This window comes from Pholcus phalangioides, unplaced genomic scaffold (genome assembly GCF_987345545.1).
Source record: "Pholcus phalangioides strain wild (caught in Gottingen) unplaced genomic scaffold, Ppha-v1.0 ptg000005l_1, whole genome shotgun sequence".
NCBI lineage: Eukaryota > Metazoa > Arthropoda > Arachnida > Araneae > Pholcidae > Pholcus > Pholcus phalangioides.
The window spans coordinates 12,615,146-12,637,392 of NW_028301598.1; the positions used below are offsets into that span (position 1 = coordinate 12,615,146).

A 22,247-nucleotide genomic window follows, 5' to 3' on the forward strand; every position below is an offset into this window, starting at 1 on the left:
ATCTATAATAACAGTAATAATAATAATTAAGCTATAATAATAATAATTAATAATTAGATTAAGCTGATTATTACTAAATCTGTTTTTTATCTACATAAGTTAATGACATTTCATGACTTATATGAAAAATATGTTTCAAAAAAATGTTCCATGCATGATAAAAATTTTTTAAAAACTGTAAAGATGTCTGAATAATTAACATGATGTTAATTATTTTATTATGTTATATTATATATTACATTACATTATATAGAAAACAACAATGAAAGATTGTTTTTCTAATATGCTAAATTAATTTTTTTTTATAGGTTTGTGAATTGCATTTCGATTCTACTGAGTTAATCTATACTACTGAAGCTTATGATGAAAAGACAGAACGGAAAATTAGCGCCAAGTTTCCTCATCCAAATTTGAAAGATGGAGCGATACCGCATATATTTCGATACCGCATTTGGGCTGCCAAAATACCTGTCGACAGAGACAAGCCAACATCAAAAAAGCAGAGGATCAAACATGAAATTCTATCTTCAGTCATTGCAAAAAGTTTGATATCTGAAAAAAAAGGAATATAAAAAAAATTCTGTTTTTCAACTTTAGATGAATTGAAGAAGTGTTCGATAAAAAATGGAAGCAACGTGGACACAAATCACCAAGGATAATTTGATAATATTCATTTATGTTGCTGAGGAGCCCTATCCCAGTATAAAATTTTCAGTAGTAGTCTATGAAAACCTTAATGTGAATTTTTTTTTCATAAAAATGTGAAACTCACAAAACTGAGTAAGTTTACATTTCCATTTTCAACACGTAATGTACATGATGGTGAAGATGTTTTGAAATGCACTGTAAATGTAAACGAATTTCATGGTGACAGACTTAATCACTGCGCCGGAGTGGCGCAGTGGTAAAGATGCTTGTCTTCCGCTATGAAGGTTACCATCAAGGTCCATGGGTTCGAATACAGGTGTAGAATATCAGAAGTAAGTTCTTTACCTATCGAACCTAGGGCGACCACCGATGGATGGAGCCTTCCATTTCCCAACCAACTCCACTGGCTGGAAATTGGCGTATGGCAATATGTGACCGGAGTTGGTGTGCGGTAAAGTAGACTTAATCACTTATTCATTGTATGCGAGGATATCTTGTGAACTGCAGGAGTATGTCAAAGACAAACAAATAATATCTTTTGTTAAAGAACAGATCAAGTGTACTAAAAATCACCGTAGGTATTCTACAGATTTTATAATTTTGTGTGTTCACTTTTGCACTCGATATCTCCCCATGAATACAGATTTCTATATAGTAGTTCATTTTCTGTAGTTCCTCATCCCCAAACAATTTAACGATTAAGTTCCAATTATATTGTCAGTCCCAGTGTAGAGCAATTAGATGACCAGTTGCTCCTGTTACTAATGGATGAAATTCATCTCAAACTGTATCTTGACTTTAAAGGGGGAAATGTTATGGGAATGTTGCATAATAATGAAGGAGTAGCTTCTACAGCTTACGTGTTTATGGTTCAAAGTGTCACTTCTGTTTATAAAGATGTTGTACATGTATTACCCCTCAAAAAAATATCTGCTGAGTTGCTTCACTCATTCATTCATAAATTAATAATAGGATTGGAAAAACTAGGTTTTTGTTTTTTGCATTCCTAGTGACAATGCCATGAATCGGAAAGCTGTTTCTTTTTTCGCTAATCCTGCAAAGCTTAGTATAGTGTATCAACATCCTGTTGATATCTCCAGACCATTATTTTTATTTGTAGATGCTGTGCATATTTTGAAATGTATTCGAAATAACTGGATCAATCAGCAAAATGATGAAATTGCATTATATTATCCATATTTTGAGGAGAGGGCGTTAGGGAGTCTAAAATGTGCTTCATTTGCAACTTTGATAAAATTGTTTGAAAAACAATCAAGCAACACTATCAAATATTGTCATGCACTAACTGCAAAATCTCTCTGGCCTTCAAATTTGGAACGTCAAAATGTTAAGTTAGTGTTACAAATTTTCAACCATGTCGCATTGAAGGAACTATGAAACAACATCAGAATTTATCAATATCATATGTAAGTGGTGGGATATAATCAATGTTCAGTCTGTGTTCAAAGGAAAGTTGAAACGTAATGTTTTTTAAGAACCCTTAACTGATTCATCTGAGGACGAGATGGTTTTATTTTTGTATAATTTTCTGAATTGGTTGGACACATGGGACAAATTTCACTCTGACACTGGCCATCTCACAAAAGAAACACACACTGCTCTGACACATTCAACTCATGCCATTCTTGAAATAGTTTCTTATTGCAGAAATTAGATAGATATGGAATATATTTTAACTGGAAAATTCGAAACACAGATTCTTTGGAAGATCGGTTTGGTTATTATAGACAACTTTCTGGTTCGCAATACAATATTTCAGTGACCCAAGTTTTTGAGACAGAAAGTAAACTCAGAGTTTGTAACTTACTCCCCTTACTAATAAAATCTAATAACCATGGAAGTATGCAAATTAAGCTGGATGAATTGCATGATGTTGACGTTTTAGATGAAATCCCTATTGGAAATGTATCTTAAATGAATCTTACAGTATTTACAACTGTATGAACATAATTTTCATACAGTTGCAAAAGATGAAGAGGTAGCTGATCTAAAAAAATTATTGTTGATTTCAGTGTATATTGGAGGATATTGTGCACATTCAGTTTTGACACATAATAAATGTGAATTTTGCAAGTTTCATATGTTATTGAATGATAACATGCCATGCATTGATGATGCTCACATTCTGATAAATAAAAGTATGGACCCAAGGAAATTTGAAGTATCCCCGTAAAGAAATTGTTACTATTATAAAGTATAATTACCTAATTGTTTGCAAATTGTTGTCAAATGAGTATGAGTGCTTTTCTTAAAGTGATGAATCCGAGATCGGTTGTTTCTGAAATCACTACCAATAATTTGATTCTTTCCAAAAATTACCTTGAATTTGATGTTTGTGGCAATGGGCACATACAAGATGACATAATGAAAATTATAATTTGTTCATCTACCAACATCTTTCTGAAAAATTACTGTAAAAATGTTAATGATGATTTGGTGATGCAAAAAGTAGATAAAAGTAGGAGAAGGAAACTCAACACTTTGAGAAAATGAGCCGTAATAATTTTTTCTGTAAGTATTTAAATTTTTTTTGGAATAAATGTATAAAATGTTTATTATTTGAAGTTGTGATTTTTTTTTTGTTTCCTTGTGTTATTTTGAAATTAGATTCAACTGTTAAAAGCTATAGAAAAAGTGTTTATATTTCATCTTTATTCAGATAAAAAAAATTAATTTCTGTCTCTACTTTTAAAAACAACTTTTTTTATATTCATGGAATATTTTTCTGAACCATCCAGAACAAGAGAGAGAAAGAAGGTTGTCTTTTCAGTGAAATTCAAAACTTTTGAACTCGATTTTTTTTTTCATGATTAAGGTAATAAGTTAGAATTAAAAGCAGATACTTTTTTCAAAATAAATTTATGAAAAGAATTTTATCGCTGAAACAACCGATTTCAATGTTTTCAAAATAACCTTGATCGTTTCTAAATAAACTTCAGAAATCTGTAAAAACAATTAGGTTTGATAGAATTGTAAGGCATAATACTGTGAAAGAAAAATGGTCGTCCTCACGATCAGCCTCCACTCCGTGACGTCACGAGACATCAGTGTGGAGGCTTTCTTATCTATAGGGGGTGTTGGTTGAGAGCAGTGCGTAAAATGTTTTGAAATTTATAGCAGCATATCTGTCAACATGAAAGAGGGTCATTAGGCCCTGAAAAAGTCAAAAAACATTATTTTGGACCTTTTCTTTGGGTAAAATTTTTTGATGCCTAAAAAACTGTTCGGCTGCATATGGATTTCTTTGCAATTGACCCAGCCCTGTACTGTATTAAGAATCAGAGTATTTATTCAATCTCCGAACATGCGAAAAAAAATTGCAAAATACAATATCTGTATTTTGTATCAGGCTGGCGATAATCAGATTTGAGCAGTGTTTCTCGACCTATGGTCTGTGACGATGTTGCCAAGGTGGTCAGTAGGCAGACTTGATTAAATTAAATTCTAATTGAATGAAAAATTACTCAGTTGTTGTAACTAATATAAGTAATATCCTCATGGGTTCAAATGAAAAATTAGACCTTCACACTTACAGGGTAACTATAACTCATTGAGAGAATGTATGGGATATCGTCAATGGAATGTGTGTGGTCAGAGGCCTATTTATGATTTTGCTGCACTGGCTAACGCTACTTTGGACCACACAAATTTTGCTGCCCTTCTCCCATTCTAATCTAATGTTCTTGACTACCCTTCCCTCGAATTCACCCCCCCCCCGTGCTACAATTCCCACTTGCCCCTCCCCCTCCTGCAAGTACACCTGTATGTCTTAGTTATTCTTTTGGTCATTCCCATGCTGTCAATTTTTGGTCCTTCCCATGCTGTCAATTTTTGGTCCTTCCCATGCTGTCAATCTTTTGGTCCTTCACATGCTAGCACACTGTTTTGGTCACTCACATGCTTGCATATGCTCTGGGATTGGATTGGATTGGATTTTGAATTTTTTTGGCGCAAGGACCAATTTGGCCAAACTGTGCCAAAACATGACATACAAATAAGAAAAATGTCCTTTTGTCGTGTCAAAAAACTAAAACATATAAAAAGGAAAATGAAACGTAAAACAATGACATAAATTGTAAAAACTATAATTTGTCATATAAACCAATGGCCTTGATGAATTTAAAAATGCGAGATGCATCGCTATTGTCAGATAAAATGTCATGAAGTGAAAGATGACTCTGACCAAAAGCGGTCGTGAAATGATGACGATGATGTGAACAAGTAAAAGCATGAGCAATGGTCAATGGACTTTGACAATGAGGGCACTCTGGTTGACTCTCTCGTAATAATAAATATGATTGTGTGAGGCGACTGTGTCCTATGCGTAACCGGGCAAGCAAAACTTCCTCCTTTCGGTTAGTTCTGCAGCTCGAACGCCAATGGCCAAGTGTGGGCTTGATGGCATGAAGTTTATTATTTACTTGATTGTTCCAATGATCCTGCCAGCGGCGATGCATCACTTCCCGGAGGATTGAGAAGTGGTCACTGGCAGGTACCAAAAGGCTATTATCGATGTTAGTTGTTGTTCGAGCTGCGTTGTCTGCTTTTTCATTGCCCGGTATTCCTACATGACTTGGTACCCAGTAAAATTTTACTGTGGTACCGTGATGAATGAGGTGATGCAGTTCATGAAAAATGGCATGAATAAATGGATGAGTGTGAAAAGTGAAGGAACACAGTGCTTGCAATGCGCTGAGAGAGTCGCTATAAATGATGCATCGTCGGTGGCGTTTGCGTCGTATGTGACGTAGAGCCTGAAGGATTGCGTACAGTTCTGCCGAATAAATAGAGAATGTGTCTGATAGTTTGAAAGATGTCTCCTCACAGCAGATGTAGGCACAACCGACATGCCCAGGGCTTTTTGAGCCGTCGGTATATATGGGGAAGTACCTGTTGTACCTACCCCTGTGCCTGAAGAATATCTGTCGATATATGACATCTGCTGTGGTGGCTCTAGGGTATGATGATAATGATAGAAAGACATCTGGCAGAGACTGCTCCCATGGTGCCAGTTGCCAAGCAACTGGGGCCACACGACTGATGTCTATTTGTATTTCTTCTACAAGTGCCCTCATACGAAGACCGTAAGATGGGACACATGAAGGTCGAGCAGCAAAAAGTCTATGAAATGACGGATTAAAAATGACACGATGAAGTGGATGACCTGGTAAAGACTTCATTTTGATATAATATTTCAAGGAAAGTTCTTGGCGTCTTGATGTCAGTGATGGCTCGTTGCATTCGACATACAGGCTCTCCATTGGAGATGTCCGGAAAGCTCCAGAGCAAATCCGCAGGGCGAGATGGTGGACTGGGTCGAGCACACTCAGATAGCTCCGAGGTGCCGACCCGTATACAATGGAGCCGTAGTCGAGCTTCGATCTTATTAGAGCTTTATATAAGTGGAGGAGTGACTTACGGTCTGCTCCCCATGATGTAGACGAGATGACCTTCAAGAGGTTCATCGTCTTCATGCAACGAGCTCTTAATTGCGCAATATGAGGTTTGAAAGTCAGTTTTTTATCGAATGTGACGCCGAGGAATTTTGTATTTTCTACTATTGGTATTAGACTATTGTTTAGAAACAATTGTGGGTCATCATGTAGGTCTCGACGCCGACAAAAGTGCATAGCGACGGTTTTGTCGGCGGAGAATGAGAAGCCGTTATTATGTGCCCACTTGCTGATCTTGTTGAGTGCGGTTTGTAATTGTCTCTCGGCTGTCCTCATATTTACTGACTGATATGACATCAACAGATCATCCACGTAGAGTGCGCCAGTGACAGACAACGGGAGTTGGTTCAACACCCCGTTGAGTCTTAAAATAAACAGTGTAACGCTTAAAATGCTACCTTGAGGTACACCTTGTTCTTGGATTTGGGGAGCTGATAATGTGCTTCCGATCCGTACCTGGAAGATGCGTCGAGCGAGAAAGTTCTTAATGAAAATGGGCAAGTTGCCCCGCAAGCCGCAATTATAGAGGTCGGAAAGAATTCCGTGCCTCCAAGTACGGTCGTAGGCCTTTTCTATATCGAAAAATATGGCTATCATATGCTCCCTCTTTACGAATGCTTGTCTTATTGATGTCTCAAGGCGTAACAGATTGCATGTTGTGGACCTGAACCGTCTAAAGCCGCTTTGATGTTTAGATAAAATATTGTTAACCTCAAGGTAGTGCATAAGGCGATAGTTGACCATGCGTTCCATGAGCTTACATAGACAACTGGTCAAAGCAATAGGTCTGTAACTGTTCGGTTGTTGAGGATTTTTGCCAGGCTTCGGGAATGCAAGAACTATGGCTGCTCGCCAGGTGTCAGGAAATGAATGACTGACCCAGATCCGATTAAATAATATGAGTAAATGTGAGAGTGATTCTGGTGAGAGATGCCGAATCATGGAGTAATGAATGGCATCGGGCCCTACAGCTGAGTCAGGACTTCGCTGCAAGGCCGTCGTCAGTTCATGAAGGGTGAACAATGAATTGTACCCCTCCGGTGTAAAAGGCCGGAAGGTGTACGATGTACGTTCGGCTGATGATTTAATGGGATGAAACGATGGGGGATAATTCGCATCGCTGGAAACAGCGGCGAAATGGGCGGCGATGGTGTCCGCAATATCCCTCACATCGCTGATGATAGTGCCATTGGTGTTCAAGATGTTGATGGGATGAGACTGATAATGACCATTGATTTTTCGGATCCGGTCCCAAATGATTTTGGATGAAGTTGATGAATTGATTCCCGTGGTAAAATTATACCAGGACTCGCGTTGAGCCTGGCGCCTGGTTCTTCTTGCTATCGCCTTTGCTTTTAAAAATGCCAACTTGTTGTCATGGGTAGGATACCGCCGGAACCTATTCCATGCTTTCTTTTGTGCTTTAATAGTAAGATTACATTCGTGGTTCCACCAAGGTTTAGGAAATTTAGGAAGTTTCGAGGAGACTTTGGGTATTGTTTCATTGGCTGCAGAGATGATACAACTGGTCACAAGGTCGACACAGTGGTCGACGTCGGGTTGCGAAACCATATCCTCCGTGATTTCTGCCTTGACCGTGAAGTCAGCCCATCCGGCGGCCACAAGCTTCCACCGAGGAGATCCCTCAGGTATGCTATGGCGTCGGTCGAGGCACTTAACCACTAGAGGAAAATGATTGCTCCCGTGGAGGTCTGGATCAACCGACCAGAACCAGTTGGGCAAGAGTGTGGGTGAACATAACGATAGATCTATTGCCGTGAAACTATTGTTTGGGGCATGGAAATGAGTGAAACTGCCATCATTCATGATGGCGAGGTCCATGTCGTGTAACAGCCGTTCAACCATTTCCCCACGAGGGGTGTTGCTGTTAGAACCCCAAATCATATTATGTGCATTGAAGTCTCCAAGAAGAAAATATGGTGGAGGTAATTGATGAATCAGATCTTCTAGATCTCTCTGTAAGATGGTGTCATTTGGTGGCAAATAAATGGAACAGATGGTAATTCTTAGGGCTGTAGAGATTTCCACCGCGATGGCTTGCAGGTTCGTGCGCAGCGTTAAAACGCGCGACGACACGTGATGTGGAACCAGCAGAGCAACACCGCGGCAGGCCCTACTCCCGTCATCGTAATCGATACGGAACAGGGAATGTCGCCTGATGTTCCATGTCTCCGAGGGCTTCGTGAAAGTTTCCTGGAGTGCCACGCAAACAGGATGATAGCGATTGATCAAATCCTTGAGATCTTCGTAATTGGATCTAAGACCACGAATGTTCCATTGAATAATGTTGGCCATAAATTTCAAATAGATGTAGACGGTTCAAGGTCTTTGAACTTATTTCGGTCCAATTTCCGGCGAGTAGTACCGGATTCTGTAGGATTATCGAGATCCATGTCACCAATTGATTTGTCATCAAGAAGTGACATGTTTTGTACTGTAGGGTTCTTCTTTGCTCTCTGAATGGCTTTTCTTGAATATCCGGTCTTGAATAGTTTAATTTTAGATTTATTTCCACTATTGAATTTTGGCTTAGTAGCTGTAGTTACTTTGAATGTGTTCGCTGTTGCTTTTCCTGCTTCTTCGGAGGTGGTGGACTCCTTCCGTATTACAGCAGAGCAACAGCAGCCACAACTATTACATGGTTTGTTAGATGATGTTTGAGTGGATGTATCAGCTATGGGTTCGGTCTGAGTTGTCACAGATGCTTTGGTGACATTGTTAGTCTTATTAGCTGTTGATGGATTTGTTACCATATTAGAGTATGATGTACTAGCTATTGGAGTTTGGTTAGGGATTACACGACGGCGTGCTTCAATATATGAGATGTTATTGAGAACCTTGATCTTCTGGATCTCTTTTTCTTCATTCCATTTCGGACATTTCCTGTCAAATGCGGGGTGGTCGCCACCGCAATTGACGCACTTGAATGGTGAATTAGTGCAGCTGTCCGAAATGTGGTCCCTCTCACCGCACTTTGCGCAGGTGGGTTGACCACGGCACGCCATTCGTGAGTGACCGAATTTTTGGCAGTTGAAACATCTTACAGGGTTAGGTATGTATGGCCGGATATGGAGGTTATAGTAACCGATTTTGACATCTTTCGGCAATGTTGGGGATGAAAATGTCAGGATTATATTACGTGATGGAGCTAGATTGCCATCTTTGCGGCTCATGATATGTTTGGCAGATGTTACGCCTTGAGACGCTAGCTCCTGAGTTAGTTCATCTTCATCCATGTTAATTAAGTTAGGGTCTGAGATGACACCACGTGAATAATTCAGCGTGGGGTGGATTTTGATTGTTATGGGAATGTCCCCGAGAGATGTGAGCTTTTGAATGAGTTCGGCTTGTTTGGGAGTGTTAGTTTCGACGAGAAGGTCTCCTGAACGGAGAGCCTTCACTGATTTCAGAGTTCCAACTGCGCCATAGAGAGCTTTATCAATCAAGAATGGTGATACTTTTGACAGCTGTTTATTGGTATCAGAGCTATGCAAGAAGAAGAATGAGACAGATGACAGATTTGAAGAAGTGGTTTCTGAGACAATTGTTTCACTAAGTGCAGTTCTTTGACGTTTTGGTGCATTTTTTGTTTTTCCCATATTTGAATGGGTATTGTTCCACTCCCACCCACCATGCCCACCATGGAGCCCTACAAGGGGACGCGCACACGTAACCGGTGAAGGTTAGTAGCAACGTCAGGTTAGGTGGGAGCTATACACCACCAAAGCAGGCGAGCAGACGCGTTCAAGATCCAAGATCGTCGTGAAGCAGCACCAACAAACCTCAACGACGTCCGGCAGGCCCGGCCCCTCTACCTGCCCAGTAGTGTAACCCCTTCAGCCACCGAGGCGACCACAGCCGATTGACCTGGACGGGGCTAATCCAAGCCTCCCGTTTCGGCTGAATCCGAGGCCAAAGCTAGCGCATCAGGCTAACCAGGATCCCCATCTCCAGCCTTACGGGTCTCCACGCACGGCAAACACGCAGGTAGACAGCGTCCCAGATAGGGCATACGCTATAAGCAATGCCCCATCCGGGAGGACCCCTCCCCGCCGGAGCGGGGTCCACAATGAGGGGTTGGACACAAGACATAAACATGTACAGGACAAAACAAGACGCAAGACAAGTACTGCAAGATGTGTAGAAAAAACATGTAATCTGGGCTATTGAAAGTGAAGGATATGAGCACAAATAAGCGATGACAATGACGTGTGATAGATTTAGCATTACCCAGGGTGCACCACGAGGAGGCCTATCACATTACACCCCTATGCTCTGGGTCACTCTTTTGGTTGCTTACTGACATGGTTCCATGCTTTATGGGTCACTCTTTCATTCATTTACACATGCTCTATGTCACTCTTTTAGTCACTCGCTTTCACACTCTCTTGGTCACTGTTTCTTATTCTTATGCTTGCACATGCTCCACAAGTCACTTTTATGGTCATTCACTGATCTAGTCCCTAACTGTCTGGGCAGCTGTGGATTTATTGAGGGTTTTACATAAGTTTTGCGGCCCTTCTGCTATATATCTTCTCTATTAATTTTCTTGGCCACTCATTCATCAAACTTGTCACCCTGAGCTATAGCCCGCTAAGCCCCTCTGTAAACATGCCACTGTGTGTGGGGTCGAAAAATGCAGTTTTCGACAAACTTGCTAAAATTGCTGAATTATGGAAAAAGGAAGAGCTGCTACAAATCACAGTAAACAAAAATGTGTTTTATAAAAAAAGTCACATCACGACAGAGTGACCATATTCTTCTAAGAAAAATACGGAAAATTGAGATATTAAAAGGCAAAATATGGGACATTACCAATCCTTCCCAAAAACATTGTCATCAAACAAGACATCAAAATTAGAAACCATTGCTAAAATCAATGAAAAACTGCCAATGAGAAAAAACAAAGGGCTTTTGGAAATCACTGTGAATCAAAATGTAGTTAACGGCAAAAAGTTGTGCATTGACAAATATATGAGATGAGAATTTATAAATTATAGGCCTAGTCATGATACAAGAATATCCCGTAAAATATGAAAGACTGGGTCACACTGCTCATACATGGTTTGTGTAACTATTTCAGACATTCTACCGGTCCTCGGGTGTAGAAAGGTTGAGAAATGTTGTGCCAGAATGATAAGGGAATGCTCAATTTTTATTATTTATACTGAAAAATATTATTTATAATTCTGATTCACATATTTATTCAGTATTTTAATATAAAGAGATATTGGTCACGAAAGTCCTAGCCCTAATAATCAGCAATTTAGACTGACTCTCTCTCTCACACACACACACACACACAACACTTACCTATTTGAATTGACCTCAAGAAGGTGCATCTGCAGGCTAGTGTGCCATCTTCTCGGCTCTAAACATGTAAAAAAAAAAGAAAAACATTTGTTACACACAAAATGTCTTTAATATTGTAAACAATTTCACAACAATAATAGGAATTGAATGGCCCATTTATCTTGACTTTTGTGAAGAATCTATTCCCGTAAGCACACACATAACTAGTAACTTACCGTATAGGCCTTCTTATATTCTACTCTTCCTTCACATAAAAATGTTTTTGAATGGTTGGTGCAGTAGGGAAACATGAGAACGATGATTGGCTTCAAAATGAAGTTATAAAATCTAACTGCATCTACAAAATATGGCCAAGAGTTTCACGTGGTAATGAATCATATTGTGTTTTAATGTTTCCTAAACACCATAAGTATCAACCAGAGCAGAATGTGCCGAAAACTATGCCGTACGTCACCAAACTAGCATTACTGCCGCAGAAACAATCTTGGAAGGAATTTCAAGAAAAGTGTCAAAAACACTAAATGGGAACTTTTACTGCAAAGCATTCCCAGCCAGCCAAGGGCTCATTGCAGAACAGTGCAAAACATTCTGCTTTCGGGCATAGTATGAATGTGGTGCTTTGCAATTTGACACTAATCCATCGCCCTTATATCAACTTACGGAACAAAGTTTTCTGTACAATTTACGGCAATTATATGGCAATTTCACAAATTCACAGTCCCAAAAAAAACTCCAGCATCAAATTACACCATAGGGTTTATTTCAGAATTGCACGACAATAGAGATATATGCTCACTTAGGGCAGGGCTGGGTAAATTCCAAGTCGCCATGGCAACTAAAAAATCTGCATTGGAGCCTAAAATTAGTTTTAGCATGATTGCTAAATTGGAGCAAATTTCTAAAGTGTAGTCTAAGGGTGACACAAAATTTTCTAATTTAATTTTGCCACATCTTTTAACATGGGCAGAAATAAAAGAATACATCATTTAGGACCGTTTTTCTTGAGCAAAACACCATGCTTGGCTCTTAAGAAATCAGGCTGGCGATTAAATATTTTTTCGATTTGTTAAGCCCTGACTTGGTGTGTACCTTTGTTAAATATTATGATCGTCATTTTCTCCTTCACAACATTCAAAGGTTAATATTGTGTATCACTTATTGAATAATAGATTATTCCACTGGTGTATCCAAGGAGAGAGGGGCCTTGAAAAAATATGATATGACACCTCCTTCCCACAAAGAAAATTCAATGCACAGTATTGGAGAATTTTACCTATTGCCCTGTGCAGATCCAGAGCGATGTATCAAGAGGGGGATGACATAAGTAGGTTTGTCTGATTGTCGTGTATTTCATGTGACCGACAAATTTTCCCATATATTCGGCTCTTGGGAGAGGTAATCATTCCCCCTCCCTTTCTGGTTCCATATGCCTGAGCAAAGGCAGAAATCTTCAACTGCGAATGGAGTGGAGGCAGACATCTTTAGCTGCAAATGAAGCCAAGGTATAGACTTCAGCTTTGAATGGACCGGTGTGTGACAAACGATTTGTCACAACCAGGATCAAAAATGAGCATCACAAGCAAACACAACAAGAATCAAGAATTAGAACTCATCACAATTTAATTTTATTTCTGAATTTAACATCATTTAAACTTATTGAAATCTTAGAAACTTTAACAAAGTTTGAATTTCGCCAGTCTTGCTCCTTCGATATTACAATCTGGATCTTCCAACCATGGAAAATCAGTCCTTCAAAGCATCTGTCTATCACTCTCGAACTACACCACCGACTTCATTTACGTCGTGGACCTTAGAAGATGATCAAACGGCCAGAGTTTAATTCAGGAACATTGATGACAGAAGACCAGACTCCCCAGGTGGAGTCAGAGTATGACCGATGAAACAAGTTACAGAGATGAAACTACATCATGGAATGAAGTTGTAGTGTGATGCGAGGTGATCTTTTAGTCGTTTTATGTAAAGTTGACTGCTGTCAGAGCAACCAATCAGCTGTGATCTTTTCCCATTTGCATATAATCTGCTATTCCAGAGCCATCAGTGGCAGAGATAGCATGTCGATTGCAAGGCAAACATATCTTGATGACGGTGCAGTGCCATGTTCGATGACTTCTGGTCGATCCAAAATGATGAGATTTGACTTTTCAGGTGAAATTATTTACTATTAGAAATTTATAAATATTAATTAATTAGCATTTATTTTACTGGGGTGGTCAATCGCCACCAGCTGCGGGTTCTTACTGTTACAGGATGCAGACATCTTCAGCTGCAAATGGACAGAAGACAGACATCTTCAGCTGCAAATGGACAGAAGGCAGACATCTTCAGCTTCAAATGTACAGAACGCAGACATCTTCAGCTTCAAATGTACAGAAGGCAGACATCTTCAAATGCGAATGAAGCTGAGGCAGGCATCTTTAGCTTTGAATGGAGAAAAGCCTCAGCTCCTTGCTGTTTTTTTGTTTTTACTTGATTTATCAGTCACTCATTTTCGCAACTGGTAGTCGACTCTTTTAATTTTCCATCACGTTACTCTTGGATTCATATTAGCAGATTTGAGTTGATAATCATGTCCTGCATTGGTGATAAGACTGTTTCGGCCGGTGATGTCAAGAACATCCATCTTTCTGACATGTCAATCTCGCTGGTGGTAAGCAGATTGGTTGCTATGGATGTGCCCAACACTTCCGTAGATATCGATATGAAGGAACAAATGGTTCTTGTGAGCGAACGTGTCACTCCTAAAGGTGGATACAGGTGGTTGGTATCCGCCATGACCTTTGTGGTCATGTTTCTGCTAACTAGCTTTTTTGAAATCAAGAAGGGCCGTCATCTTCAGTTGCAACTGGAGTGGAGGGCAGTCATCTTCAGCTGTGAATGGAGCAGAGACCAATATCTCCATCTTCGAATGGACCGAAGGCAGAATATCATCAGCTGTGGAAGGGAGGCATCTTCATCTGCAAAAAGAGCGGAGACAGGCATGAATCCAGGAAGATGTGTCGGAGAGGTGAGTTATTGTGTACGTTTACTGGATCATTCAGTATTTTATGGAACTTAACAAACTTTCCTATATTGTTCAGCTCTTGGGAGGGATGATCACCCCACACTTCGGGATCAGCACCTGTCTAGCACCATGGTGGCAGCGAGCATTGAGTTGGAAGCAACACAGACTATAATAATCTAACTGTAATCAGGGCCAGACTTAAGGGGGTGCAAAAGGTGCGGTCGCACCGGGCCGCAAAATTTCAGGGGCCGCAATTCTTCCAAAAAAAACCCTTTCCTTTTTCAGCAGATGTTTTGGAAATGTTTGATTGAAATTTAATTTTTTTCCCCATTAAACTATTATTGATTTTGAAAGGATTTTAGTTTAAAGCCCCTATAATATATCATTTTTTGTATTATTAGGCATGGCATTAGCTTATGTCAGAAAGGAAAAGAGTGTATATACAGGTGGTTGCATTCTTTATCACTGAAAAAAGTTGGGCCTTTCTTTCTGTCATTAAAGAATAACAGGGCTATATTTACCCAGAAAAAAAACATGCTTAGAGCATCAAAGGAAAAGGGACATCACAAAAGAAATCTAGTAATTTTTCCCCTTGAAAACCTCCCCTCTCATTTGCGTTATCATCTAGTCTGGAGGTACCAAAGTGTGAACAAGGTGAATGTTTGTAATTTTTATTCGTTCTGTGCTTTAGCTAATCATTTGATTATTATTGTCGTACCATGGTCATTTTCTGCCCGCGAAGGCTAATTAGACCGGGACCTACAATTTATTGCCAATTCCGAACGGCAGGCTTGTTCTGGGTGGGCCCACGTGTTAGGACGGCACTGCCAGAAGACGGATATACAATGTATAAATTCTAAATTTTGACAGTTTTTACTACTGAGCTTCCGGAAAAAAAGTAAGATGTTTTCCCTCTGATTTTTTCTCTTTTCAATTTAGTTATTCACCTAGTATTAACCAACATTAGAGGTATTTTGTTTCGTGAATAGATTTCATGCATAGAAGCATTTAAGAGCACAAAGATCCGAAAATTTAGGATGTAGGCTAAGTAGGCCCCGGCAATTCATTTCCCGATAAGACAATGTGTTTGCCTACTATTAAATAAATTACATCTGAGGTTTAGGCTGATTGCAGCTAGTGTTGTTAATATTCGACAACCTATACCAGGGCGTCTTTTTGAATTTGAGTATTCAAATGTTGAGATTGCAATCTTGGATTTTATTTGTGGAAAGAAACCCTTGGTTTTAAACAAGTAATAATGTTGAAGAGCTCATATACAGTCAGTCCCACTCATAGCTCCAAAAACCCACTCCAAAAACTTGTCATAAAAAACATTGTAGGAGGGAAAACGTTTTAAACGGGACATTTTGATAAGTGTTAGTAAAAGTTAGGATTGCGAAAAAATAAATCGTACTAAGTGGGAAAACTTTCGAAGTGGGAATGTTACGCGGAATATACTGTAGTAATTTTAGATTAATCTACATTTTCAAATACAGTTCTAATGTGTTTCAGAATGTTTTTTCTTTACTTTTGTGAATCCCACTACTTGATTCCTTTTCTTCTATTTACATTAGTTAAACAAAAACAGCAATAAAAGATTTGAAAAAATATCAAAATTATCGAATTGTAACATATATTTGATAAAGAGATGATACTCTCTAAAAGTATGTTAGAAATGTATGTCTGTTCAATATGATTCGAGCCACGATGAAATGTAAGCAGGTGGACCACGCTAATTATTATTAAGCATTTATAAATTTTGTCAAATTAATTAAAATGCGATTCCCTCTTAATATATCGTGTTCGATTGATTACGATGTCAACTATCAACGCGTTCCTGAAATAATGAAAAAATGAGTTCTCTTTTCTGAATAATTTTTCTCTTTCAAGACTTATGTTCGTAAGTTGAAAAATTTATAGGTTAGGGAGCGACTGCATGAAATTTTTTTTGGAGGGGGCCGCAAAAATTCTTTTGCACTGGGCCGTGAAATTCCTAAACCCGGCCCTGACTGTAGTACTCATATTTTCGTTGGGGATTGTTGTTTCTTTTCCTAGAATTTGAACAAAACACAATTGATGAGAGAGGAAGAAGAAAACAATGTCATTATGGTTTGGGGCTTCGGAGAAGGGCCACAACTAGAAACAAAAACTTACTCTGCTATCCAAGACTAGTATCTTTTTTTTTTTTTATAACGTAATATGATCCTCATATACACTCATGTCCATAAATTAAGGATAATGCCAGCTCCGGCAAATAAAGACTCAGAAACAAAACAAACGTTACTTATTCATAAAGCCCATTTATTAAACAAAAGATAAAGAACAAAAACGATGTATGATACCATTCATAAAAACTACGATTTTTGCTCCCTGGAGCAATTGTAAAAAATATCTCCTTTACAAAAACTTACTATTACATGGTTGGTATGATGGTTAATACATTGTATGTCTCCCATGCGATGAAATACAGTCCGTACAACGCCTAGGCATGCTGAGTATCAAATTATCGATCTGATCTTGGGGGAAGATCACTCCACTCAGCAAGCAATGCTCTCCGAAGTTCCGGTACACATGTAGGAGGTGGTTGACGGGCTGCAACTCATCGGCCAAGCATGTCTCACACATGCTCTATCGGATTCAAGTCAGGTGAGAATGCTGGCCATTCCATACTGGTTATATCCTCAGATTCAAGGTTTACGATGTTTGCTCGGTGAGGACGGGCGTTGTCATCCATAAACACAAATTCTGCACCCACGGCACCCCTAAACAAACGTACATGTTGTTCCAGAATGATGTCCCGATAAATTTGGGCTTTCATGGTTCCGGTTTGAACATGCAGATCTGTTCTGGAACCCAGTATAATTCCACCCCAAACGAGCAATGCTGCACCACCGTAGCGGTGCCGTTCAATGATGTTGTCTTGGTGGTAACGGGTACCTGGCGTTCTCCATATGAAAGTCTGACGTGAATCAGACTGCAAGACTCGTTGGAAAACATCACACAAGCCCACTGTGACGATGTCCACATTGCATGTTCTCTACTCTAGGCTAATCGCTGCCGACAGTGAGTTGCCGTGAGCGGAACACATCTGACAGGCCTGCGAGCATATAGACCAATATCTCCCAAATGTCTGTTCACTGTTTGCCTTGAAACTGTGGTACCCGTGGTGGCTGCAGATAGCTGACGAGACAGGTCGAATGCTGTGCTTCATCTGCTTTCTTTTGGCAGTTACTGCCAAATACCGGTCTTTATTCTGCGTTGTAACTCGGGGCGACCTGTACTGTAACGTCTACTGACATTTCCGTTATCTTGGAATCGTTGCCAAAGCATAGAGATGACACTTTGGGCAATTCCAAGTTCCTCGGATACTTCCATCTGAGTACGCCCACATTCCAGATGGCCGATAATTCTACCACGTAAAAAATCATCCACATGCGTCCTCTGTGTCATAACTATTCGCTTATGGCACTGAGCGCCTTACAGAACTCTTGTGAGCAATTTTACTTCTTTGCCACCATCCCTTATATACACACCCCCCCCCCCTCTTACACTCTCGTCATTGTGACGTACTATCGACATCATCTGGTAGCTTCCTAAAATTTGCATATCATCCTTGCAGATGTGTGTGATAATTCTACAGGTGAAACTTTTACTTTAGATTTCGATTTCCGTGTGATTCTGAATTATCCTTAATTTATGGGCATGAGTGTATTCCTAAGAGATCCGTAAGATCTCTCTAGGGAATTTGTTGGTGTTAGTAAACAACCATGCCCGAACTAGGATTCAAATCCAGACCTGAACAGTCAGAGGCTAGTTCTTTAACCACTGGATTGCCAGGCGGCAATTTTGGTACCCCCCCTCCCCCATAATTTTTAACAGAAAATTAGTAACCCAGCATTTGGATACATGCTCCTGATCCAGCACATAAGGAACAGCAGAAACCTCTCGCTCGCCTCTGTATTTTTGTCAGGTCCTAAGGGTTCAAACATAGTGCATGCTGGTTTCCAATTCTGCAAGTCAGCACTGCTGCTGATTGGTTAAAGTCTTGAATTTCAGGTTTTTCAACAAATCCATAACAACACTGACTGGCAGAATCTGAAACCAGCGTGTACCCCAGGGATCTAGATAGGCTTTCTACATGGGAATCACATGCAAGCTCAAACACAAATTGATAGATTGCAGGGGTGAGGGGGGGGGGGATAATTATGGTTAATAGTGTGAAATGAAAATAACACACAAATAAATAGTGATTAAAAATTATTAGACTAGATTTCAAGGGGTTTTTTTGGCGAAAGGACCAATTTGGTGAGATTGGGCCAAAACAAATGACCATATAAAAATAAGGATTCAAAATTATGGTTGTTTTACAGTCATGTTTAAAAGTGTGCTTTAAGTGTAATATATGAGCTGCATTTGAATGGTGATTGATGTTGCTGATCAATATCATTCAAATGACTGGTATTGCTTTGGCAACTTTAGCAAATATGTTCCAGCGTCCCTGATATCAATTGTTAAAAATCCTCTTTTCTGACACCAACTTTCAATTCTCTGATTCTTTGCTCATTTAAAACACCAATTTCGAAGCTACCTTGCTTGGAGGAAACTTATTACTATGGTGCTCTGCTCCAAGTCCATTTTTTTCGACTAGCGCTTACCCAAAGATGCACACAGGGGACCCTCACTGTTTTGCCAGTCTTTCACGTACCTTAATTTAAATTTATGCATCGCTTAGAATACATTATAAGGACCCAAACAGCTGCAGCATAATCCCCCTTTCATAATTTGGTGACATTTTTTTGCACTACTTTTTCTAGCCTGTTGACACTTTTTTTTTGCGGTCAGCCATTTTCTTCTGTGTGCATTTTTTTTCTCTCTATTATTTTAACAGGCTTCTAGGTTTTTCTTTCTTGTTTTTATACTGTTGGTTATTTTCTGACAGTGACATCACCCCCCCCCCCCCAGAGGTCACTAGTATTAATATGCTTTTGTAAACAGCACTGAATTTGAATTAATGGTTTCCATTAGCACATTTTAGAGGGGTTTTTTTTGTTTGTTATACGTTATATTATTACATCATACACATACCGTTATCTCTGTATGTCACATTCAGTTTTTATCATTGGAATATTTCATTTCGGATTCATTCTTAGGATTGCATTTGGATTGTCTCAGATTGCACATTTCATATTTCCATTTAATGTGGGTGGCATAAAGTTTAGATACGATTCAGAAAGTCCCAAATGTGGCATCTTGGCTATGTTTATTTTCTCTGTGCTTGCCTGCTTTGACTGGATTTTACTGTTGTCTACTAGGGCTTTACCCCTGATTATTGAAACAATATTAAGAACAGCTTCCTTATAATAATTATTAAAAATTATATAAAATACCACTGATGTAATAACAATTGTAATATTTTTTTTTAAATTTAATTCAAATATGGTTTAGGTGCATCAAAGTGACAATAATAATGGTTTGAGAAGCATAATTTTCACAATTTTGCCAAAATATTCTTGTTACCGTAGGCTGCTGCATTTCTTATTCGTATTTTAACGTTTACATTCAGAGGTGAGGGGTCACGACAAAATGAAAGTGAGAAATCACATCAATAGTTGTAGCAATTTAACTAGGCTCCCTCTTCTATGCCTCATTTGCATATTCGCATGCTGATATGTTAGCGACTGGGCGAAACGTTTTCTGCACCATTGCATGGTAGGACTTTTTGTCATTTTGCATTCATCGCGCAGTGATGCCGCCACCTGCTTGCAGTTTGCATTTTAGCACTTTTCCCCCATTATTTGTAAGATGTTAAACTGCTTCTCTCGAGCCGAGACCTAGCAGCTTCAACCTCTACGAAATTCATTTTGATAATAAATTTACATTTTTAAAATTTTTTACTACCATCTGTTCAATTCTCTGGATATAGCACGTGTGTATGACCATTGGATTATTCCGATATATAACGTAGATTATTGCTGACAGTTAGAAAACGGGGGATGAAAAAGCGAGACCTTGGAGAGCGCAGTAGGGATAACTAAAGTTCGTTTTCATCCGACATTTTTCTCGCCAAAGAAAAAAAATCGCCATCATCATATCACCAAAAACAGATTATTTCATAGCTGTTCCCGAGGACCGCCTCAACAACCTCTCACGACCCCCTGGTGACCCACAGACCACCTATTGAGAACCACTAATATAAACCACTGGAGCTAATTTTCAATATAGAGTATTACCTTTAATAATTTTAAAATAACCTCCACTAAAAGAACTGAGTCAATCAATTTCAAATATTTAAATGTTTTCCAAAAAAAAAACTATTAACTCTTATTATATATTAAATCTTTAAATAATACCTTCAATTGGATTTCTAACAAATGTTTGCAGTTGATGTTATTTTGTCCGTGATTTGGACGGCTGGAGCTTCAACTCTTCAATTTGAAACTAATACAAAAAAATATTTCAGTCCCGAAAAATCTGAATTCAATAATTTTGAAATCCTCCATCAGGTATTTGAGATTTCGATAATTACTGATTAATATTTTTCTATAACAATTTTCTTGTTTCAACCAGCTAAAGTTTCTTTCGACATCCAATAATCTGCTAACCTATAACAGCATCGAACCTGCAGGGAGCATCCAGCCGCAGCGACGGTAGAGACATCAAATGCAAGGAAGTCACGTGACTCGGTGAAAAGAAAGTTCGTTTGCCCATAGAAATGTACAGTTCGATCTTACAATATTTCGTTTTAAAGATTTAAAAAAAAAAGGATTGGGAACTCATCTAAAGATGAAAAAGGTTAAATTATTTATTTCATTAATACTGGAATCATATCCTTCATTAATGCTGGAATAATTTATTTCATTAATGCTGGAATAATTTGTTTCATTAATGCTGGAATAATTTATATCATTAATGCTGGAATAAATTTTTTTCGTTAATGCTGAAAAATTTATTTCACAATTCTTGAATTTTCCTTCATTAATTCTAGATTTTCTTTCATTAATTCTGGAATTATTTCCTTTATTATTTATTATTTCTTTCATTACTTCTGGAGTAATACTTTCATCAATCTGGATTTGTTTCTTTCATTAATGCTGAAATTATTTCTTTCATTAATGCTGAAATTATCTCTTTCATTAATGTTTGAGTTATCTCTTTCATTAATTTTTGAGTTATCTCTTTCATTAATTTTTGAGTTATCTCTTTCATTAATTTTTGAGTTATCTCTTTCATTAATTTTTGAGTTATCTCTTTCATTAATTTTTTAGTTATCTCTTTCATTAATTTTTTAGTTATCTCTTTCATTAATTCTGTAATTATCACTTTTTTATTAATGCTGAAATTATTTATATACAAATACAATATCCTTGCAATTCTGCTGCTCCTTTCCCAAGTAGTCGCCTGACGTGAATATGACGTGAAAATTTGGTCATTTTCTCTGAATGACGTCAGTCAAAAAAAAAATCACGCTATTTCAAAGTCATTTAATGACCACGAACAATAAAGGTCAGGAAATAGTGATTCTTGATGGCCCAAATGAAATATCAGGTCATTTCATGACCTTATTAGCCATGAAGGTCATGAAATGACGTGATTTTTTATGGCGTAAACGATTTTGCGTCATAAAAATCACGAATTTCTTTCCAACTGAAAAATTCTGTTCCGGATGAAAATATCCAAATTATCCAAAATGTTTGTTAATGAACCTTCAGAGGGTGTTTAAATTACCCTAGGCCTATTCGTTACTGGTTGTCACAAGATAAATGAAGTAC

The 22,247-nt window shown here is 38.5% G+C and overlaps 1 protein-coding gene across 2 annotated transcripts in view; it reads right to left on the reverse strand.

Moving 5' to 3' along the window:
• Positions 1–20,902, reverse strand: part of LOC149086316 (uncharacterized) — a 34,551-nt gene extending 13,649 nt beyond the window's left edge. Inside the window, exons 1-2 of one of the 2 annotated variants that reach the window (XM_089232332.1) lie at positions 20,829–20,898; positions 11,457–11,514 (exon numbers count right to left, since the gene is read on the reverse strand). The gene's annotated coding sequence lies outside the window, so the exon portion shown is untranslated. Of the gene's footprint in view, positions 1–11,456; positions 11,515–13,058; positions 14,432–20,828 lie in introns of those variants that run through there. The other variant, XR_016192687.1, reaches the window with a different exon arrangement.
• Between the last annotated feature and the right edge of the window lie 1,345 nt (positions 20,903–22,247).